At 41.8% G+C, this 24,413-nt stretch overlaps 1 long non-coding RNA gene across 1 annotated transcript; it reads right to left on the bottom strand.

Annotated features, from left to right (window-relative positions):
- Positions 1-8,247: 8,247 nt before the first annotated feature.
- On the bottom strand, positions 8,248-24,066 carry LOC139078926 (uncharacterized). The gene is made up of 4 exons (XR_011532117.1): positions 23,908-24,066; positions 22,879-23,055; positions 16,281-16,338; positions 8,248-8,592 (listed from the first exon to the last, which is right to left on the bottom strand). It is a non-coding gene; the product is annotated as an uncharacterized lncRNA (long non-coding RNA).
- Positions 24,067-24,413: the final 347 nt, after the last annotated feature.

Here is a 24,413-nt window from a genome sequence, read left to right as displayed (position 1 = left end):
CTTGGAGTGTAGCCTCAGAAGGAAGTTGCCAAAGCTTCCCGTTCCCTTACCAAGGCTAACTCATGGCATGTGCCGTCAGAAACACACTCTCTTCCTCAAGGTCTATTTTCTAAATCTAAATTAGCCTTGAAAAGAGTTCCCAGGCTAGACCATGACTACCTAAAAGTCAAGTCAATTCAGATTCATACATATTAGGGCACCTACCATGTGCCAGGCACGATGGGGATTCCGAGGTGAGGACCCTTAGTTTCTACTCTCCAGGGCCTTGTCGTCTAGACAGGAGAAACATCTAGGGTCTATGTAGGGTCATAGGGGAGACTACCTCCTATTGGCTATGAGTAGAGCCAACTGGCACAATGGAGACAGTTCATTGTTCTTGTGTTCATTCAAAAGATATTTATTGAGGACCTGTTCTGTGCCAGGCACTTTCCAATACCCTGGGGATACAGTGAGGAACAAGAATGTGGGATCTGAGGGCAGGCAGAACTGAATCAAAGCCCTGCCTCTGAGGAAACTGTGTTTTGGGCAAGTCTCTTAAACTCACTGAGCTCCAGATTTCTCATTGAAAAGTGGAATCAAATAACAATAATACTAATAATGTTATCTTATTCGCAGAGTTCTCGGAAAGACAGGAAGTGGTTATGATAGATGCGCAATAAAGGTAGCTGATGGATTGTTCTAGAATAGATGAGTAAATAAGTATGCTGGTTGGATATTCAAGCGGGGGAAGTAAAGAAAATTATTTTTATTTTTCACTGGGCAAGATCCAATGCACGCGTATTGCAGAGGAGAAATAAAGCCGTGTATAGAGAAGCAGCGTTCCAGCCCAGGCTGTGTCCCAAGCAGTCCTCAAGGGTCCATAAATTTTCTAAGAGAATGTTTTAATTTTTTCTTTTAAAATTAAAATTTGATGACAATCTTGTATACATATATGCGTATGTATACGTTCATATATATAATGCATATATAATAAATATATATTCTTACAAGCACATATATTCTAAGTTATCTGAATATCCAATGTATAATCCACAGTCACTGCATGATTTCAGCCTCCATGTCTGTGTTTGTGATCACATTAATGTCAAATAAAGCTACTTTATTTTCCTCTAATGAGGAAAGAACAGAGGTGCGCTTAACATATAAAGGTGTTTGCATCTGCTGAAAGCTAAAAAGCAGCAGAGTGCATTGTAGCCAAGGGAAGGTTTAGAAGTGGTTTGAATAGAGAGAAGCTGAGCCTGGAGAGGACGTCTAGCCCTGGCGCGTGGTCGTAGGGATGGGCTGATTTGGAAAGAGCTCGGACTTGGCAGTTAGTACCACACGGTGTTGTGAAGAGACACTTGGTTTTAGCGACACAATGTTATGTCACATTTCATTAATGTTATTCTAACTTTACTTGTTTTCTGACTTTTTTGCTATATGAATCATAAATTTGTTTTAGTCTCATAAAAGCACTAAAGTATAATGGGATAATATCTGGTTTTATATGGTACAAAGTTAAATAACATATTAAAAAAAATAATTTCAGTCTATCCTAAGGGTCCACTAGACCTCTCAAGGGCAGCGCATTGTTCTAGGTTTAGGAGCAGACTGGCACTCCCTCCTGGGTGTGGAGGAGGAAGGGCTGACCGACCGGAAGTGCCACTTTTCTGGGTGATGGCTTGAGTCCCCAGATTCCTGGGAACTACAAGCAGGTTCCAGGAAAAGTGAGGTTATCACAGAAGAGCTTGGAAGGGTGCAAAGGAGCATGTGTACCGAGAACAGATCCTCTTCTCCCAGCTTTCTCCGGGCTTAATCTCCTGACTCACAGAGACCTCACCTTCTATTGCTTCTCTCTGCTTTATTCACTTATTCAACAAGCTGCAGATTTGCCATATGACAGCTCCTGTGCTAGGCACAGGGATACCTTATGACATGATGGACACGGTCCCTGCCCCCAAGGATTACAATGGAATGGACCACAGTATTGATACTTTCTCAGCTCTCACTTCTAAACCTTTCCACATACTAAGTCTTGAAAATCCTGCTCAGAATTCCCACTCCCACTTTTGCAAATAAACAATCAAGCTTCCATTGATTGACTCAAGCACATACCTGGAAGGCAGCATGTACCAGGTGTGTCAGGGATATTTTCCTCAGCTTTTTATGAGTGCTGTCTGATTCTAGGCCAGGAACCTGGAAAAACCAAAGACTTTGGAATTAGAGAGCCATGGCCTCTTAGGTTCTTTGGAAGCAGAACCTGAGGCAGGGTTTTGGGGAGAGGCAATTGATTTATTGATTTATTCTGGAAGAACGTGTAAAGGAGGAAGAGAAACAGAAGAGTGAGGAGAAAAGAGTGGAGCAAGGATGTGATCTCAGAAAAAAAGTCCAGGTTTGATGCACAGAGTACTCTGGAGTATAAATGATATCACAGAAATGTCCCCACCATGAGGCAAGAGGGCTGGACTTCTGTGGGTTGGGAGAGAGAAAAACAGAGAGAGAGTGGGTGCATGTGGGTGTGGGTGTGAGTGTGTGTGTTGGGGAACGGGGTCAGGGGTACAACCTTGCAGCTGAGGCAGCTCCCATCATTTCTAGAGAAATGGGAAGCTATAGCTGTTAGATCACTGTCTCTGGAAGATGGGTGCACCAGCCCAGTACAGGGGACTTGAGTGGGACACTACATGAATCCACCACATGTAGGTTCAAATACAGGGTTCACCTTCACAAGTTAGCATGACCCTTATATGATGGTTGAAAAACACTTCGTGTTTTCACCGTCCCTCCTTCTCCCTTCAGGTATTCGAGGCAGAAGTTCTTGAGAGACTAGCCCAGTCAGAAAACCTACCTGATTCATACTCTGGCTGGGCAAGAACGTAAACCCCACACTGAAACCGTATTCCTCTGCACCCTTATCCCCAACCACACGGAGGAATCCAACCTGCACCTGGTCTTGTGCTCACCCAGTGTTTTGACTGTTGTCATTGCCCCTAAAGAATTACTCTGTCTAGAATTCAGCCCTCTTGATACTTCCAGAGCAGTGCTTCCCAAACTGTATTCCAGTCAGCTCTAGTTTAATGGGGCTTGAGGGATGAGGGTTGTGGTAAGCAGAATAATACCTCTTCCAAAAAACACCCTGGAACCCTGGGACCCATGGCTGTCTTGCCTTAGATGGTAAACAGAACTTTACAGATGTGTCTGAGGGTATGGACTTTGAGATGGGGAGATTATCCTAGATTATCCAGGTGGGCCCAATCTAATCACATGAGTCACTAAAAGTGGAACATTCTCCCTGGCTGTGGGCAGAGAGAGATGAGACACAACAAGGAGGACTGATTCAGAGCATGAGAGGGATTCGACCCACCATTGCTGGCGTTGAAGACAGAGGAAGGAGCCATGAGCCAAGGAATGTGGGCAGCCTCTGGAAGCTGGGAATGGCCCTCACCCAGGAAGGAAATGGAGATCTCAGTCCTATAACCACAAAGAACTCAATTCTGCCAAGAACCTGAGTGACCAAGAGAATAGATATTTCCCTTGAGCCTCAAGAAAGGAACACAGCCTTGATACACTTTGACTTTAGCCTGGTGAGACCCGTGTCAAACTTCCGACCTACAGACTGTAAGACAATACATTCGTGTTGTTTAAGCTGTTAAGTTTGTGGCAATTTGTAACAGCAGCAATAGAAAACTAATACAGAGTCTTGATCAAATAAGTTTGGGGAATGATGCTATAGATTCTAGAACATATTAATCATCTTGTTATGAGAGAGTCACAGTAAAAACAAATCCAATAACAAAACATTAATTGAGTCAAATAACAGCTAACTCATTCACTGCAATGGGAGAGGCCAACACTACCCTGATTCATAATTCTGTGTTTCGAAAGCATCACATGTTGTGTGCAAATAGAGGGCTGCTGCAGACCCACAGCATCACGCTTCGTTGTCATAGTTACACTTTGAAGAGAAAGATGCCCTGACAAAGACCAGATTGGCTGTGGCAAGTGGTAGGAAGGTACCCTGAGGGCGGCCAGATGCTTCTACATCCATGTCAGGGATATTTTCTGAAATTTGTATTCAGTCAGCTCTGCCCCAATGGAAACATGGTCATTTACATTTAGGAAACAGGAAACTTATATTAATGATGGATACTGTCTAATGAGAAGGATTTGTTCTTTCATCCTAGCACCCAGGGAAACAAATATCAACAAAAGTAATGTTTTGAAATGGATTTTGCCCCAAATTAGGCACCAACTACTGTCAACTTCTCGTACTTCATTTGGTACCCTTTTTCAACTCAGTCCCTCCACTCCAGCCACACTGGGCTTCCTGCTATTCTTTGAATATGCCAAGCTTGTCCTTCTGCAGGGACTTCACACTTGCTCTTCCCTCAGTCTAGAAAGCCCTTCCTCCAGATGTTTGCATGCTTCACTCCATCCCTCTGTTCATTCAGGCCTCTGCCAAACGTCCCCACCTCAGAGAGGTCTTCTCCAAGCACTTTATCTAAAATAGATACTCCCCGCAATGTTGTCAGTCTTCTTACCCAACTTTATAGTTCCCCGTGGCTTTTCTGTATTTATTCGACTAGTTGTTCACTGTGTCCTCACCAGGCTGTAACCTACTTGAAGGCTCAGGTCTTGTCTCTTGCTCACTGCTGTATCCCCAGTGTCTGGCACATGAGAAGCACCCAATAAACACTTGTTGAATGTATGAAGGAATTGCTTGGAGTCTTGGTTCTACGCTGCCCCACCAGCTCTCTGGCACTCAAATACTGGCTCTACTACCCCATCCAGTTTCTTCCAAATCCAACTTCTTCCCATAGTCCAATGTAACTGGTATGGAAGATTGTATTTTTCAAAGATGGCCACGACGATACAAATCCCATCTCACATGCCCCTCTTACAAATTGATGTTGACATTCTTCCCTTTGAGGAATGTGTCTATGTTCTCTCCTCTTGAATCTGGCCCGGCCTGCAACTCTCATGGAACTCTACCGTGGCACTATATGACTACTAAGTGTAGGTCATATAAAGTGAGATAACTTTTGCCTCATTATCTTGGGTCTCTCCCTCTGGAACACAGCCCCATCCTGTGGGAAAGCTCAGGTCACGTGGAGAAGCCATGGATAGATGTCCTGACAGACAGCTGAGCTGAGGTCCCAGGTGACAACCAGCACCAGCTTCCAGACACGTGAGGCAGCCTCTGAGAGACCACAGACCCAAATGTTGTCCAACTGCAACAGTAGGAGAGACCCTAGTAAGAACCACCCAGTCAGTCAGCACCCCCAAATCCACGGGGTATAATAGTAAAATGATTGTTCTTGTTTTAAGTCAGTAAGTTTCAGGCTGGCTTGTTACATAGGAATAAATCTCTGAAACAGATGGGAGATGGAGTCGTCTATTAAAAGATGTGATTTCTGATCTCTATCACGTGCCACTCACATTCATCAGTCCCTCTACTTCTCAAGGACTCAGTTTCCAACCTACCAAACCATAGTGTGCACGTAACCACCTCTTCTGACCTTTATCCTAGGGTGAGTTGATGAAAGCTGGTCATCCTCGGGAATTGTGCTTAGAAAACAATACATATATATTTTGAGATTTCCCTATTATTCAAAATTCAGAATTTGCTTAGATTCAGCCACTCAGGACTAATCAGTCACCCAGGACAGCTGGGTTAATCAACTTCACTCCACTGTCAGTCTTCTCCAGCCGAGACTTCTGCCAGTCCCTGGTGGCAGTTACTTTTCCAGCAGTCCTTGTCATCTATAAAGCCTGATCTGTAGATCTCTAATCAAACTCACCTCTGCAGCTTGGCAACCTCTCATAAGGCTTCTCCACTGCTTCCACCAACCAGTTCTTACTCAAGGGTGGGGGCAAACCCAGGGGCCGCACTACCTCCCTGGGTTATTGCTGGGCCTGATCTGAAAGAGGGGTTTAGGGGCGGTGGCATGGTCGCAGTGGGGCTGGATGACAAACCTGTGGTCAGAACCCTTCAAATACAGTGAAGCATCAAGTCTGGAAAGTAAGCCGGAGATGGAAATATATGCAAACAATCCAGCGTCTATAGCTGGAAGAAGAGAACAGGGAGATTGGACAGGTCGGGTACCTAGAATTGGTCAGGATGATAATGATGGTTAAGATCGTGAGGTCCAGCTCTAGGTGGGGCTGAGTTGGAATTCTGACTCTGCAAGTCCCTGAGCCGCTCCAAGCTTGTTTCCTTAGCTGTAAAGTAGAACTAAGAATAGAAACCTCCCTCACAGGGATGTCGTGTGCACGAAATGAACTGATGCATGTAAGCGCCAGCACTGAAAACTGGCACCAGGGGAGCGAGCCCTCAGTAACTGGGGGCCCTCGTCTTTCACTGAGACAATCAAGAGTCTGTACAGGGGGTTGGTTAAGGCTGCAAGAGTCTATACAGCAATTTACGGAGCAGGAGTCGGGGAGCCCTGAAGTGGGCAAGGCCAGCACGTCGCCTCAGGGATGCTGTATAAAAGCCCTGGGCCTTTTATATTCCTTGTGCCCCCACTACAACCTCCTTTGCCTCCTCTGCAGCTGCCACCCTGGATTACATCTGAGCCACTAAAGGTGTGGGCCCCTGGAACTAACACCCTGGCAAAACCCTGCCTCCATCCTCTCCCAAATCTCATTTAGAGACTGGCTGAAGGGCCACTCACAACACTTAACACAAAACCCAGAAAATCCAGTTAATGCCCTTGGTTTCCCACGGACTAGTGATGGAGCAGTCACATTCACACAAAACGGCATGTACTAAAATAGGCAGTTTGAAATATTCCTGGCAGATGGTGCTAAATATAGACACAGTGACAGATTGGCCCCACAGCACAGCTCTTCTCCCAAGCATTAAGAACGTGCTGGAGCCAAGAAGCTTCTCTTTTCCAGAAGACTGTGGCAACAGCCTCAGGACCTCACCATGCCAGAGAACTGTAAAGATTTAGAGAAGGGCGGTCCCTCTGAGAGTGAACACTGGTAGCATGGTAAGAGGCTCCCAAATTCCACAAGAGCTGGAATGAAGAAAAGGGTGCAGATATGAAGTTCTGATGAACTGGAATCTGTTTATTGGCCCTCTCCTACAAGGTGCCTTCCGTGAGCAAAAATTTGCTGAAAGGAAGTTAAAGGCAGTAGAGCACAATGGTTAGGGGTGGAGGTTGGTGGGCTCAGAGTGCTCAGATTTGAAGCCTGGTTTTGCTCCTTCCCAGCTGTATGAGCTTGGTCAAGTTACTTAACCTTTTGGTGCCTCAGTCTTTTCATCTGCAGAATGGGATGATGATAGCACCTATCTTGTGTGAAGATTAAACAACATAATGTATGTAAAGGCCATGCACAGTACCTGGAGCACAACAACCGCCGCTTGAATCGTAGCTATTTTATTTAATGGGCTAGGAAGGTGAGAGAGGTACCTAACATGGCTAAAGTGTTTTAAGGCTTGGAGGAATATTCCGGATAAAAACAAAGCTGAAATGAAAAATAAAGTCAGGTTGCAAATTCTTAAATAGTTTATATAGCCACCAACATTGTATTTGGAATGGGCAATACCATAGCTACCCAGTGGAAAGTGATCACTCAGTGGGTAGGATGTTGGCTATGAGAGGCTGGCTTCCGTGGGAGGGAGAAGACCGTTGCAGGGGCCCAGTCATCATCTAACAAGGGAAGGCAAACTTATTTCTCCATAACTGATAAGGACGTGGACTTTGAACATTGTGAAATTTGCTATCTGACTTCCATACAGTAAAACATTTTAGAAACCAGGAAGGCTTTCTCTTAAATTTTAATGATAGCACCTGTCAGTCTGTGGCAAGTACCACTGAGGGGCCTAGAAGGTCGTCCTGTGTTCTGGTTCTGTGTCTCTGCTGTGTGTTGTGCTCCATTGTGGCTGTGTCTCTGGTTTCCTTCTATCTAATTTTGTTCTCTCCAAATTTTGGAGTTTTAGAATTTCTGGGTATTTTATCCTCCATGTGCTACTAGGACCATGTCCCACAGGCCAAGAGAAATCTTGGCTTTTGAATTGTCGCTGTAGGACTAGAAGACTTCTGACAGCCTAAGTCAGAAGTGAGAGAAGTCTTGTCTAGAGAATTTTCTCAGCAGGGGATTGTGGTAAAGGCAACCTCTGCAGGAGAATTATGGGACTGTGTTCAGGGCTCTGCCTCCAGAAATACTAGGCTGGTGCATGGTCTCATGGTACAGACTTGCCTATATCCTTGCAGCCTGTATTAGTTCAAGTAGGCTAATTGTAGTTACTAACAAACCCCGACATTTCAAAAGATTAACAGAGTGAAAGTTTATTTCTCTCTTAAGCAAAGCCCATTGGCACTGGGATGGTGAGGAGTCGGGGTGGAGTGTCTCTGGTCCATACAGTTATTCAAGAACCCAGGCTGACAGGGGTCCTGCAGTTTTCAACTTGTGGCTTTCAGGGTTGCCCAGGTGTCATCATCCAGCAGACGGAAAGGTACATGGAGGACCACGGTGAGAAGTTGTTACGGGTCAAGCCTAGACGGGGTGCCTATTGCATCACTTCCACTCATGTTCCATTGGCTAGAACTTAGTCATATGACCATAAGTAACGCAAAGGAGGCTGGGAAGTGTAGTTCATCTGCATGCCTAGGAAGGAGAGGAAAATCAAGAATTTTGGTGACCAGCGAGCACTCTGTGTCACAATTCTTAAAGATAATTCAAGAGACTAAGAGACACTTTGAAGAAACATTTTAAAGAAATTCTAGAACTTTCATCAAATTTCCTGTGATGTTTTCATTCAATTTTTGAATCCGTCTTGCTAAATAGTTGCTTCTAACCTACATCTCTTCCTATTAAGGCTTGTAATCAAAGAACATGGCAGCTTCCCTGCCGTGAAAGTGGAGCTGATCTGTCCCTCACAGCCTAAGTTTCCTTGTAAATGGCGTAATGAATGAGTGTCTCCTTTTAAGAAGAAAACACCAATTATTCTTTAAAAGAAGGCTTGTTTCCCTTAAGGCAAGACTCAGAGTTTTGTACTTTGCAACACTGCTAGAGTTTCAGTGCATGCTCCTCCAGCGATGTCTAAACCTGTGGTATCAACAGGCTACAAAAGGAGGAAAGAGAACTTTCATTTATGAGAGGACAGTCCTGTAATGACCACAGAATAGGCTCCCAGAGTTTTAAGTAGGAACCACCAGATGCTTTCCTCATTCCTACCAAGCTCAGTTATACACGTGGTTATAACGATATTTGCATGTTTACAGCATTCTCTTATCTGTATGATCATTTATAAGGACATTAAATATTTTTGCAATCCTAATGAAAGCAAATCATATCTCTAGGGTTTTAAAACTCTAACAAAAAATCCACTATAGTTGAAAATTGCAATAATATTGTTGAGTGTACAGGCTACTACTATAGTAAGATATGAATATAATAAAATTTATTATATACTCTACCCTGTGCATACTGCTCTCTGACACTTCTTACACTTTATTACATTTAAGTTTTTCACTAAATGTTTTTACATAGACCAATAGTTCTAAAATTTTCTCATGCATCAGAATCACACAGCTTGTTAAACACACTGATTCCTAGAAACTCCTCTGGATCTACTGAATATGAGGGGTGGGATTGGGACATAATGTATTTTCGACAAGTTTGCCAGGCTGTTCTAAAGCATATCAAAGCTTGAGAACCAAGCCTGATGTGTCTTAACACTCTCAGTGTCTGGTATATAGTAGGTACTTAATCTATATTTGAGGGATGAATGAATGAGTGAATGAACCAAATAAAATAGTACCCTAACAAATAAATTTGTTACTGAGTCTAAAGCAATAAAAGAAAGATTCATTGGGAATTTACTGCCGCAAACACTAAACACAAAAATGAGAAATAATTTCATTCTCAGGCAAACCGCAATAATAATTAAGCTTTATTTGTACAATGCTTGTTGTCATGTTTCACTGACATCAAATATTCAAATTACTGCTAAAATGCCAAAAAGTCATAGATGGATATTACGGTCATCAGGAAAGGGTATGTCACACTTACAGGTGGGCGCAAGCATTGGAGTAAAATAATTTTGATATGTTAATAACATATCAGCATGTTAATAACACAAAAATCTCCATCCTTCCAGTGTTCTAGGAACCTCTGGCTGAGAACTATTTATCTGGTGTCAAGAAGAATTTCCGCATCATCCACTTAATGAGAATTCATAATTAAATGGCAGGTGCTTTACTAAGAGTGAGACTCCTCCAAGCATGTGTGTCGTGAGAATTGCAAGTTTTCAGAAAGCTGACATACACCTGCCTGGATATAATATCCTCCTAGTTCTCCTCCCACCTCTCTGGATGCTCATTTTCTGCCTTCTCAGCCTTATCATCCTCTATTCGGCCATTAAAAGTCAGATTGACTCAGTTTGACCAGGCTGTCTCCTCCTCTCACTCTCTGGGGCATTGGATCCACCCCTACAGCTTTGATTGTCATATATTCCTACATGGTGCCCAAATTGTTGCCTGCAGCCCAGACCTCTCTTCTGAGCTCGTTGGTTTATCCAGACTCTATAAGGACAATTTACAAAATTTAAGCCTAACTTTAATGAGTAAACGATCAATGTCAGTTGATCTTTTATTTTTAAGTGATTAAGCACATAGATATGTAAACTATCTAATATGCCAGATACATGTAAAATATTTTGATATCATATGCCAAGCACTTGATCAATATTACATGCTGGGTTTTTTTCCTGATGTTGCTGTTTAATGTAGCCCTCCAAAGTAGGATAAACATAAAATTTTAAAGCTACCTCAAGATGTACATCAGAGTAGATAGTGTCAATCATGCTAAGATGGAATGATATTTGGCTGGGGTCCTGAACACCCAATCTCGGACCAGCCACCCATGGCTACCCCTCTCAGGTTAAGAAGGAAAAAGTATACATGCGGGGGAAAGCCACTCTGTTTATTACTCTAAAGTTTTAGCCTTTCCTTGCTCTCTCCACTTGGAAATTAACCCCCACTGAGCTGCACAGGGCCACCTGATGCCAGGCGGATTCCTTTGCCAAATAGACTGGATCAAAATCAAGCACAGCAGTCTATTTCCCTAAGACCTACATCCAGTCCTGGTCCTACCACTTTGATGACTAGAAAATGCAAGGAGAGATAAACCCAAATGAAAAACATGAGGGGAAAGGGAGAGTTTCTACCTATGGCCATAGCATACATACCCCTTATATCTGCACCCTCTGCCTTGAATCTACCTCAGCATTCCACTGGTGATGACCCATTTCAGATCTCCTCCACACGGTGCGGATGGAGAGTTTTGCAGTCATCCAAGAGAATAGTGGGTACCATTTGTTTGGCGATGTATTTACCAATCCAACAAATATTTGTGAGTGACTAATGTTTGTGAGGCACTGTTAAAGGTGCTAGGGTTACAGCAGTGATGAAAAATGACAAAAATTCCTGCCATCAAGGGACCTATATAGTATAGTATATAAGTAAAATACATACTAGGTAAGAGGATGATAAGTCCTATGGAGAAAAATAAATCAGGGTGGGTGGGCAAGGAGTACTAAGCTATTACATAACCTAAACAAGAGATGAGAGTGTTCAAAAATGACAGCTGGAGATTTTAACACTCCACTCTCAATGCTTGATGGAACAACCAGACAGAAAATCAGCAAGCATACAGAAGATTTAAACAACACTTGACCTCACTGATATTTATAAAACATTCCACCCAATTACAGCAGAATAGGCATTCTTTTCAAACACACATAGAACATTCTCCAGAATGGACCATATGTTAGGCCAGAAAACAAGTTTCAATACATTTAAAAGGTTTGAAATCACACAAAGTGTGTTCTCTAAATACAATGCAATTAAATTAGAAATAGACAACAGAAGGAAATTTAGGGAATTACCAAGTACTTGGGAATTAAACAAAACACTTCTAAATAATCCATTTGTTAAAGAAAAACACCAGAAGGAAATTTTAAAAATATTTTGAGCTGAAAAAAATGAAAATTCAACATATCAAAATTGATGAGCTGCAGCTAAAGAAGTAATTAGAGGGAAATAAATAGCTACGAAGGCCAACATTAGAACAGAAGAAAGACCTTAAATCAATAACTCAAACATCCACCAGAAGAAACTAGAAATAGAAGAGCTAACTAAATTCAAAGCAAGCAAAGAAAGGAAACAATCAAGATTAGAGTAGAAAACAATGAAATAGAAAACAGAAAAACAACAGAGAAAATCAATGAAACCAAAAGTTGCTTCCTTGAAAAGATCAATAAAATTGATAAAATTTTACCTAGACTGACCAAGAAATCAAAAGAGAAGATACAAATTACCAAAATAAGAAAAAACAGAGGGGCAATCTTTACCATCCTTACAAAAAAATTAAAGGATTATAAGGGAATATTATGAACTACTTTGTATCAAATTAGACATCTTATGTAAAATGCACAAATTTCTAGAAAGATACAAATTATCTAAACTGACTCAAGAAGTAATAGAAAATCTGAATAGACCCATAATAAGTAAAAAAAATGCAATTAATAATTTAAAATCTTCACACAATGACAAAGTCAGGCCCAAATGGATTCCTGGTGAGTTCTACCAAATATTTTAAAAAGAAATAATTCTAATTCTTTACAAACACTTACTGAAAACAGAAGGTGAGGAAACACTTCCAAACATATGCTACAAGCACAGTAGTACCCTGACACAAAAGTCAGAGGAAGATATCTCAAGGAAAGAAAACCACAGACCAAAATTTCTCATGAAAATAGATGTAAAAATCCTTAAAATGTTAACAAACTGAATCCAGCAATGTATAAAAAGAATTATATGCCACCACCAAGTGGAATTTATATAAGGTTGGTTTAGCTCTCAAAAATCAATTAATGTAATACACCATATTGATAGAATAAAGGACAAAATTAGATGATCATTTCAATAGACACAGAAAAAGCATTTAATAAAATCCAACAACCATTCATGATAAAAATTATCAACAAGCTAGGAATACAGGGGAACTTCTTTAACCTGAAAAGATAATCTACAATGTATAACTAACATCATACCTCGTAATGAAAGATTGAATGTTTTCTCACTGAGATTGGGAATAAGGCAGCATATCCACTCTTACTCCCACTCAACATTGTTCCAAAGTTCTAGTCAGTTTAACAAGGCAAGCAAAATAATTAAAGGCATGCCAATTGGAATGGAAGAAGTAAAACTGCCTTTATTCACAGACAGCATGTAGAAAATGCTAAGAAATTCACACATAAAAAGATCTATTAGAACTAATAAATAAGATTAGCAAGGTCACGGGATGCAGGATCAATGTATAGAAATCAACCGTATTTCTATATATTAGCAGGGAACAACTCAAAAATGAGATTAAGAAATAAATTCCATTCACAACAGCATCAAACAGAATACAATATTTAGGAATCAATTTAACAAAAGAAGTGCAAGACTGGACTTGTACACTGAAAATCACAAGACATTGCTAAATAAATGGAGATACCTTCTGTGTTCGTGAATTGGAGCCTGAGTTATTATTAAGATGGTAATTCTCCCCAGAATGACCTATAGATTTAACACAATCCCTAAAAAATTGCAATGAGGCTTTTTTGTAGAAATTGGTGAGTTCATTGTAAAATGCATAAAACCTAGAATAGCTGAAACAATCTTGAAAAAGAAGAGAAAAGGACTTATACTGCCCAGTTTCAAACTTACCATAAAGCTTCAGTAATCAAGACGATGTGGTATTGGCATAGGATAATCACATAGATCAATGGAACAGAAGTGAGAGTCCAGAAATAAACTCTTGCATTTATGGTCAATTGATTTTTGACAAATGTGCTAAGGTAATTCATTGAAGGAAAGAATAGGCTTTCCAACTAATAGTGCTGATGCAATTGGTATTCATATGCAAAAAAAAAAAAAGGAAAAAGAACATAAACACTAACTCCATGCCATACACAAAAATTAACTGAAAATGGATCATAAACTTAACGTAGAAGAGAAATTATAAAACTTCTAGAAGAAAATATAAGAAAAAACTTTAGTGACATCGGATTAGGCAAAGAGTTCTTATATATGACACCAAAAGCATGACCTATAAGAGAAAAAATGGATAAGTTGGACTTTATCAAAATCAAAAGTTTTGTTTTTCTAAAAGTCACCATTAGGAAAATGAAAGGACAAAGCACAAATTGGGAGAAAAGATTTGTACATCATATATCTGATAAAGGACTTGTATCCAGAATATATAAGTAATTCATATAACTCAATAAGAAGACAAACAATCCAATTTAAAAACGGACAAAAGATTTCAATAGACATTTCACCAAAGAAAATATAAGAAGAACTAATAAGCACATGAAAAGGTGCTCGACATCATTAAGTCATTAGGGAGATGCAATTTAAAACCAAAATGAGGTACTACTACCTTTCCGCTAGAATGGCTATAACCAAAAAGACAGACAATAACAAGTGTTGGTAAGGATGTGGAGAAAGAGCCCTCATACCTGTGGGAATGGAAAATGGTAGAGCCATTTGGAAAACAGTTTGGTGGCTTCTTATAGAGTTAAACATATATTTACAATCCAGCATTCCACATCTAGATATCTACAGAAGAGAAACACAAACATATGTCCACAGAAAGACTTATACGTTAAGGTTCATAGAAGAATTATTCATAACAGCCCAAAACTGGAAACAATTCAGATGTCCACTAACCAGTGAAAGGATAAACAAATGCGGTTTGTCCATGCAAGGGAATACTATTCAGCAATGAAAAGGAGAAAATTACCAACAGACCCTACAACACAGATGAACCTCAAAAACATTATGCTAAGTGAAAGAAACCACACACAAAACACAACATATTGTAAGATTCCATTTACAGATGGTCCCCGACTTATGATGGTTCAACATACAATTTTTCAACTGTACAATGGTGCAAAAGCAATACGCATTCAATAGAAACCATACTTCGAATTTTGAATTTTAATCTTTTCCCAGGCTAGAGATACAAGTACTATACTCGCTGGTGATGCTGGGCAATGGCAGCAAGCCACAGCTCCCAGTCAGCCACACGATCACGAGGGTAAACAACCAAGATACTAACAACCATGCTCCACCCACACAACCATTCTGTTTTTCACTTTCAGTATAGTATTCAACAAATTACACGAGACATTCAACTCTTTATTATAAAATAGGTTTTGTGTTAGATGATTCTGCCCAACTCATGTGTTAATCGCTAATATCAGTGTTCTGAGCATGTTTAAGGTAAGCCAGCCTAAATCATGACGATCAGTAGGTTAGGTGTATTAAATGCATTTTGACTTGAAATATTTTCAATTTATGATGGGTTTATCAGGATGTAACCCCATCATAAGTGGAGGAATATCTGTACATGAAACGCCCAGAAAAGGCAAATCCATAGGTACAGAAAACAGAGTAATGGTTGCCTGGGATTGAAAGCGGGAGCCGAATCGACTGCAAATAGGCACAAAGAAATGTTTTGGGGTGATGCATATGTTTCAAAACTGTGGTGAGGATTACACAGTTCTACACATTTACTAAAAATCATTCAATTGTACACTTACCATAGGTGAATTTTATGGTAAGTAAATTATGCCTCAATAAAGCTGTTAAAAAAAAAAGAGGTGATGGTGGCTTGGACCATGGAGACTCAGAGAAGTGATATCAACAGATGGTGGAAGACAACATTACACTAACCAGTGAGCAAAATGGGGAGATTAGGGTCTTGATCCAGGGTCACTCTATTAGTCAGGTTTCTCCAGAGAAACAGAACCAATAGGATGGATATAGATATCGATATAGTTAAGGGAAATTTACTATAGAAATTAGCTCACACAATTATGGAGGCCAAGTCCCATGATTTGTAAAGAAGGAAAGCCAATGGTGTGATTTAATCCAAGTCCGAAGGCCTGAGAACCAAGGGAGCTGATGGTGTAAGTCCTCATCTGAGGACAAAGGCCAAGAGCATCAATATCTGAGGGCAGGAGATGACGGCTGTCCCAGCTCAAGCGAAGGGAGCAAATCTGCCATCCTTCACCTTTTTGCTCTCTTCAGGTCCTCACTGGATTGGGTGATGCTCACCTGCATCTTTACTAAATCTACACATTCAAATGCTAATCTCTTTGGAAAACACCCTCACAGGCACACCCAGAAATAATGTTTTACATGCTATCTGGGCCTCCTTTAGCCCAGTAAAGTTGACACACATAAAATTAACCATCACAGTCACTTAAAAGATCAACATATTGATAAAAACAATACCTGTGCTTCATTTTTCCACCATGGACAATTACTGCAGATCTCTTTTTCTTAGGAAATCCTGGGAAGATATAAGGAGAATATTGACACTCAGATGTCATGAAGGCCCCCAGCTCTATTGCTGAGGTCCTCAGGCCTGTACCCAAGTAAGCTATCACTTGAAATGTAGTCAGTTCCCCCTGGACTATAATATGAGTGTCTTGACTGAAGTCCAGAAGATGGCTCTAGGTGGAGGGTGTGAAACAGCTTTTGCAGGAGGAGGACCCCAGAGTTCCCTGAAAAGGGGAGTGAGGAGAGATACATTACTTTTTATAGGTCACCATGAGGTAACTCAGTCTGTCCAATGGCATCTCACTCACCGTCAAAGTCCTTATAAGGGACCCTGCCTGATTTGTCTCCCATGACCTCTCTGACCTCATCCCTTAATACGTTCCCTTCTCTCTCTCTGCTCCAGCCACGTCCTTCTAGCTGTTCCCTAAACACACTAAGTATGTCCTGCCTCAGGGCATTTGCACTGGCTGTATCTACTTCTTGGAATATTCTTCCCCCAAATATCCACATGCTAACTCTTTCACCTCCTTCAGCTTTTACTCAAAAACTCTCATTTCAGTGAGACCTTCTCTGGTCACCGTTATTTAAAATTGTGCCCCTTAACTCTTGCAATCCCCCTCCCCTGCTGTATTTTCTACATACTATTCATCACCATCTGACATACTATGCATTCTTCTTCTTTATCTTTCCTATTGTCTATCTTTAGTTGACAATCTTTCTAAAGACTATCTGTAGAATCTTTAAAATATAAGATTATATTCTTATATTCTTGACCCTTTAGAATATAAGTTCCATGAGGGCAGGGATTTTGGCCTGGTTTATTCACAGCTGTTCACCCGGAGTCTGTGACAGTGTCAGTCATTGAGAAGACCATCAATAAATATTTGTTGAAGGAGTGAGCAGCTGACAACCAGGGGACAGAAAAGCACTTGAGGAGAGAGCGCAAGCCAGGGCACTCCGGGTGTGGGCCTGGGGCCCTCTACCTGCATCACCTCCCACAGCCAGGAAGCGCTTCTCCCTCACCCCAGGCCGGCCCCGCATCTCCTGCCAAAGTGTTCCAATCACTGACTCTGATCCGTTGGAGACCAGGCAATATTTTCACCCCATCCCTCCCCATCTTCACTGCTTGTTAAAGCTCAAGTTTAAAACAAGTTGGTAAAAAATGCCTCGTGGGACTCACACTATTCACTCCTCCTATTCCAATGGCATTTTTTCTGCTTTGCCTTTAGGACTGTGCTCTGTTCCTTTGCATTTCTGACCAATAGAACAGAGTGTCTCTCACTTGCCATCTTCTAAGAGTCCAGCAACCGGAAACATGGCAAACACACTTTTTGAACACGTGCTGTCGTGGACAGTGGTTTTCCTGTCTCCCTCTTGCATTGCTAGTCCACTGCGATGCTCCGCCTGCTCCTGGAGATGTGGTGTTTACAGCTGCACCCCGACAGTTCTCCATAATGGCTCTGATCTAGACCCATGGCCTGCTGGGGGACCACCTACAAGCTCTTTGTCTTACCCAGGGACTCCCAGACTATGTAAAAATCTTCGGAGGCTGGTTTTCCATTAAATTTTAAAAAGAAGAAGAAAAGGCAAGAAAAAGAAAACCAGAACAATCCTAATGCAAAGCCCCTACATTTCTGTCCCGTGAGCAGCTTGTAGCTTTTCTTTTCATTTATTCCAGACACTCCCCCTGCCAACACACACACACACACACACACACACGTTCATTTTTCTCACTTGCTTGTTTGTAGTTAGTTTCCAATCATAAGTACGGGAGCTGGATTCTGTATTCTATTTACTAGTGTCATTGCAGAAGCCATCACATCTTCCTGAGCTCATCCATCATTCCTCCTCCTCTCTCAGCATCATTTTAAATATGCAAGTTCTCATCCCCAGCATCGGGGTCCCAGCTGCAGTCGTAGCTGTCCTGGTCCGCAGAAGGAAGTAAAAGAAAGACTGCAGAAATACAATGTTAACTGCCAATCCATGGACTGTTTTCCCTTGAACAAAGGACATCAGGCTCTACTGAATTGTTTTAGCTTTGACAAGGACATCATCAAGCCCTGGGGCTCCTTCATTGGAAGCATCCCGGGAACAGAGCGAAAACAAAGATTCCCAAGTCTCGCCCAGAGATTCTGCTGGAATGCTCTTCCCACTTCTCTCTGTAGGACCAGCTACATCTCATCCTTCTCCTCTGAGTTTATATGTCCCCTCCACAAAAAGGCCTTCTCTGACCACTGCATTCACAGGTAGGACTCCTTGCTGCCAATGTTTTTTCTCTCATCCCCTCTCTTTTAAGTCATAACATGCATCGTAGTTTATAATGATTTTGTCAGTATGTTTGTTTACTTGTCTGTCTCTCACGGCAGCATCTAAAGTTTCTAATAGCAGAGACCATATCTGTTTGCTCAGTGCCTGAAAAATAGTAGGAGCTTAATCAACACTTATTGGTTGAATGAATGAGAGCCAGAGCTACATTATGACTTTCATGGGCCCTTGGTACTTTTGCTTTCACTGGCTCCTTCCTCCATAAAAAATATTTAAAGTTATGTTTTATAACTGTGTTGGTATAAATAAGAATATAATCTAAGCTGGATAATATTCATTTTTTTCTTCTGATTTTAAAAGAAATTAAAACATTTTATGGATCCTAGAAAGCATGATGGGCCCTAGGCATTGTGCCTCCTGTGCCCAAGGGATAAATCAAGCCTGTGAATCACAAAACATTTTTAAAGAATTATTAGGAAACGAGGCTAGACAAATAATATGGAGTAAGATTATGGAAGGTCTTGTACATCTGACTTTGAATTTTGTAAATTTGAAATTTTTTGGTAGATGTGCTATTGTGATTTATAATAAGAAATATACATTTGGTCTTTGTTTCTGGCACAGAGCTCCTAAAACCCTTGGATATTCCTAAGTGATGGAAGTGATAAAGGTGTGTCTTTTGTTATGTTAATAGGGTGACATTGGGAAAGCTCTAGGTAACCAAAGGATGGGGGCTGGTTGCCAGGGGAACCCACCACGTGATTAGAGGGTTGGAACGTTCAGTCCCACCTCAACCTCCAGGGCTGGAGATTAAGTTCAATTGCCAGTGGCCAATGATTTACCCAATCATGCCTACGTAATGAAGCCTCCATAAAATCCCAGAAGGATGGGGTTTGGAGAGCTTCCAGGTTGGTGAACCAGATGCTTCCACGTGCTACTGTGCCCAGCCCAAGCTCCACAGGGACAGAAGCTCCTTTGTTTGGGACCTTGCCCTATGTATCTCTTCATCTGGTTGTTGATTCATATCCTTTAATATCCTTTGGAATAAACCAGTAATCTAGTGAGTAAACTGGTTTCCTGAGTCCTGTGAGCTGCTTTAGCAATTAATCGACCTCAAGGAGGGTGTTGTAGGAACTGATTTACAGCCAGTTGGTCAGAAGTACAGGTGACAACCTGGACTTGCAATTGGCATCCCAAGTGGACAGCAGTTTTGTGGGACTGAGTCCTTAAACTGGGGAATCTGATGCTGTCTCTGGGTAGAGAGTGTCAGAACTGAGTTAAATTGTAGGCCATCCAGCTGGTGTCTGAGAATTGCTTGGTGGTGTGGGTGGCAATGCCCCCTCAAACACTGAATTGGGGGCAGAACCTTTTAGCAGACAATAAAATCTCGTGGAGAGATTTTGGGCTAAAGAATGATAGGGCTTCAAAATATCCCAGAGCCACTGTAGGAAGAAGTCACAGGATGAACAAAGAAGACATTATTCAGGAAGGTTCCAGCGTATGGTCCAGACACCACGAGGTGAAATGGGATCTGAACTGTGGCACTGACTGTGATGAGAGTTTTGGGAGAGTAAGAGCAGAACTGAGGGAATTTGTGAATTTCTCTCACAGCTGACTGTGTAGGGAGGGTAACTTCAAAGACGACTGTGGTTCTGAGCCTGGACTGGGAGGAACAGAAATAGCTGGAGAAGAGAGACTTGGTGGGGAACAGGATGGACTCAGTTTGGGATATGTTTCGGGGAAAGGATGCCAGCAGAACAATCAAATGGAACATTTGGGCAGTCAGGCTCTCAGAAATGTAGGTCTAGGGGCTGGCCCAGTGGCGTAGCTGTTGAGTTTGGTGCATCCTACTTCGGAGGCCCAGGGTTCGCAGGTTCAGATCCCAGGCACAGACGTATGCCACTCATCAAGCCGTGCCGCGGCGGTGACCCACATACAAAATAGAGGAAGATAGGCACAGATGTTAGCTCAGGGCCAGTCTTCCTTAAGCAAAAAGAGGAGAATTGGCAACAGATGCTAGCTCAGGGCCAATCTTCCTCACCAAAAAAGAAAAAATTAAAAAATTAAAAAAGCAAGGTCCTGATGATTAATATATATATATGCCTGGAACTCTGGAGCTTCAAAATTTTCCACAATGATAGCCAACTTCAAGGTTCTTAAATCACGGTACATGGATCATTAAATCAGCAAAGAGCATTTCTAACCAACCATCCAAGTCCTACTCCTCTTGGGCTGGCGTATCTCTCCTAGTAATTCCCCAGTTATGGGGGTCTCCCAAGTCTCCTGCCTCTTTGCTTAGCTGAGGGAAACTGAGAAATTCCAAAGAATTCTTTTGTAACATAGAGTAAATGCAGGGTTCAGTGAGTTCACCTTTATTCTCAATGGGCTCTAATTAAATGGGCTAACTGGCAGTAGATGATTAGCATTAAACTTTTAATTAGTAGAAGCTTAAAAACTCCTCCTTCTATAAACCTGATAGACAAGAATGAGATCTGTAGCATTTCAACAGGAACCTGCTAAAGAAAATGTTTCTTGGGAGAAGGGCAACTTCTGCGTTAGAGGCCAGAGGCCTGTGTACAAAGCTGGAACCATTGGAGCTTCATGGTCACCCATCTCAATGTTTGCACCCTGTGAAATAGATTCTAGGGTGGACGATTTCCCCCAAGCTCCATTCCTACTCTAAGTTAACAGGCTGGCATGATTTTTGTTTTCTTTTTGGTGAGTAAGATTGGCCCTGAGCTAACACTGTTGCCAATCTTCCTTTTTTTTTTTCTCCCCAAAGCCCCAGTACACAGTTGTATATCCTAGTTGTAGGTCATTCTAGCTCTTCTATGTGGGATGCCTCCACAGCGTGGCTTGATGAGCAGTGTGTAGGTCTGTGCCCAGGATCTGAACCAGCGAACCCTGGCCCATGGAAGCAGAGCACGGGAACTTAACCACTTGGCCACAGAGCCAGCCCAGGCATGAATTTTTAATATTAGAATCAAGCTGTATTGTTAGAGCGATAGGAGCAATGGCGCTCCCTCTGGGTGAGATTTGAGCAATCTATCCCTTTCCTAGAAAGGTCTTCTGAGATATTAACATTTTTACATTTTACTATGAAACCGGGACATGATGTCACAGGTGCCAGTATCTTCTTAAGCAATTGTACCTCCCTCACCCTATTTGTAAAATGGAGGGAATAACATCATATATCTCATGGGATCGTGGTGAGGATTAAGTGAGTTAATTTATATATGGTATTTTATGTATTATAGTAATGTATGTATAGAAGAATGCCTGGTTCATAGTAAGTGCTCAATAAATGTTAATTTTTAAATTTTTATCACAGTAGCTCTCATTCAGAGAGCTTCTCTTCTACTACATTTTTTCCCCCTGAAAATGGAAATTGTACACTATCTACATAAAAGTCACTTAAAGAGTTTGAATGCAGAGTCCTGGGCCCCACCCTAGACCAATGGACTAGTGACCTCTGGGAACAGAGACCAGAAACCTGCCTTTGAACAAATTTTCTAAGAGATTTTAGTCTCCCCGGAGTTTGAGACCCACTAGACCCCTGGGTTTGTAAGAAGCGCAGATAAATTTCTGCCTTGACCTCCATGCCCTGCTGTCTGGATCAGCTTTGGAAAGTATTCCATCGTCTAGAAACCCAAGACCTGAGACGTACAGATTGCACAAGGCGTGGAGAAGCCTCAGTCCAGACAATGTCAACAAGACCACGCTGAAGAACACCTGATTCCAACTCCACCCCTCAGGCTGGTTCTAGAAATCCACCTCCTGATCAGTTATGACCAATTTCGGGCCCACAGTTGCTGGAGGGAGCCTCCCACAGCCATCAGTTTTCCTAGAAGGAGATCTGTTTAGGGAGCCTGGTGATGCTTTGAATACATCTGTCACCACATCAATCAAGTCACATACACAACATACATGATTCCTCCGCCCCCTGGCTGTGAATTATCTGTTTCCCTGGCATGTCAGCATATCAGATGACTCATTTTGAACTACCCCATCATTGAATGTGACATTCGAATTTGACCCCTCTGAGCAACTGTACCCGAGAGCAGGTATCGCGTGTCTCATATTTTAAGGATGGGAATTTTGCCACATCATGATAGCGATCACAACACAAAATAAGAAGTCCTTCTATTTCTGTAGGCCTTTATGGATGGTTGTCAAAGAACTTTCAGTGCTATTATCTAGCATGCCCTCACAATGGGAGTTAGGAAAACCAGGAGTCCCTTCTGCTTTATAGAAAGCAAAACCTCAAGGCGTTTATGTGACTTACCTCAATTCACCTAACAGGTTGGAGGCTAACATGACCGGTGATTCTCCATGCTCTGACCCCTGGGCGTGGGCTTGTCCTGCCTGCAGCCATCGTATCCCCAGGGTAGAGAAGAGGCGAGGAGCACCAGCTTTGGACCACGTTTTGAATCTTGAGTCCATCACTCACTAGCTGTGTGACCTTGAGAAAACCCACCTCACAATGGTGAGATAAGGATGGAATGGAAAGCACTATGCTTAGCACACAGTGAACGCTCCATAGGTGTTGAATGTTAGTATCCTCGCCATTATCACTAATTATGGATGTCACTGACAGTCAGTGAGGGTGGTTCTGACCAAATTGGCTAAGATTCTATCAGGAGCCTGTCTCTCCTCTCACATATTCTTTTCGGGTAAGAGGACAAAATGGTTATTATGTTCCATTTGTGTCTTTTTTTGCTTTGATAAAATAGAGAAACCTTTTGAAACTTATCCCTCAGTTTTTAAGAATTTTAGACTAAATTACTACATGATGTTATGTTTGACACGGGGAATGGAATTTTTTTCCAACAGAACTGAACTTAAACTCTACTCTTGTCCCAAATCGAATGAGTTCAGTAACTGTTTTGTTCTGTTTCCTTTTTGACCAATGTTAATAGTAAGTGCTGAAGAGATGCACTGGATCAGATGAGCGGGTGAGCCAAGACCAGGCAAGGAAAAGATGTTCATCACGTGAATTTCCCTGATTCCTGCTCGACCTGGGGAGTTGGTCCCTGACTAATTTCTCAACAACATCTAGAAATTCAGAATGAAATATTAAATAAAGGAATAAGTCAAAATGTTGACACTTAGGAAACCATTTGCCTTAGGTGATCTAACTACAACCTTCAGTGAATTACAGTCACAGAGACCTTATGCCTCTCCTCACAATCACTTCTTGCTAACAACTCATTGCTACTACCTTTCGCTATTTGCTCCACACACAACACTCATCAGGAACTTAATAGGACCTCGGGCGAGACTGTAAAGTGAGGGAGGAGAATGAGCTACCCACCAGGCTAAGGGCCACAGAGGTTCTGAGTGCAGAACAAACCCCTGACAGAGGCGACGTCCTAGAGGATAAAGCGTATTAACACAATAACCTTATTCTCTGTATGTCTACTAAGAGCTTTCTTCTTCCTGCCACTGTCCCCCCCACCCCATCCCACTCCCTGAAGCAGGCTGGTACCATGGGAATTTGCTCCTACCCAGGCAGGGCAAACGAACTGTGACACAACAGAAGACAGCGAGCATGAGGGCAGCCATCTGACATGCAGAGAAGTGACCCATGAGGGGACTGCAACCCCAGAAAATAACTCAGAGGAAAACAAAAATATTCCCAGCAGCACTATTTTTAAGGGAAAAAAAAAAAAACTATAAAGAACTAAAAACCACACCAGTGTGTAGAAAGGCCAAAAATATCCTGATGGAAAGCAGGATGGAACACTATGCAGCTAATAAAAATCACAAGTTTATGGACCACAACATGTAGAAATGTTTATATAGAGCAGTATGAGGTGG

This window comes from Equus przewalskii, chromosome 23 (assembly GCF_037783145.1).
Source record: "Equus przewalskii isolate Varuska chromosome 23, EquPr2, whole genome shotgun sequence".
NCBI lineage: Eukaryota > Metazoa > Chordata > Mammalia > Perissodactyla > Equidae > Equus > Equus przewalskii.
The sequence above is the reverse complement of the archived record's forward strand: the minus strand, read 5'-3'. Positions and strand labels throughout refer to the sequence as shown.